The sequence below is a fragment of the Blennius ocellaris genome (genome assembly GCF_963422515.1).
Source record: "Blennius ocellaris genome assembly, chromosome: 14".
In the NCBI taxonomy this organism is placed as follows: Eukaryota; Metazoa; Chordata; class Actinopteri; order Blenniiformes; family Blenniidae; genus Blennius; species Blennius ocellaris.
Window position 1 is genome coordinate 28,301,952 of NC_137663.1, and position 478 is coordinate 28,302,429.

A 478-nucleotide genomic window follows, 5' to 3' on the forward strand; every position below is an offset into this window, starting at 1 on the left:
CCACCAGTTCTTTCATCGTCTCCTGGAAAGTCGAGCCTCGGACAGATTCTCTTCTCCATCAGCTGTTGTTTACATTGTTTAGATTGTTTAGATTGTGAGTCGTCCTCGGTGACGACATCAAAGTAACACTGTCCACTGATTGTGAGTCGTCCTCGGTGACGACATCAAAGTAACACTGTCCACTGATTGTGAGTCGTCCTCGGTGACGACATCAAAGTAACACCGTCCACTGATTGTGAGTCGTCCTCGGTGACGACATCAAAGTAACACCGTCCACTGATTGTGAGTCGTCCTCGGTGACGACATCAAAGTAACACCGTCCACTGACTGTGAGTCGTCCTCGGTGACGACATCAAAGTAACACCGTCCACTGACTGTGAGTCGTCCTCGGTGACGACATCAAAGTAACACCGTCCACTGACTGTGAGTCGTCCTCGGTGACGACATCAAAGTAACACCGTCCACTGACTGTGAGTCG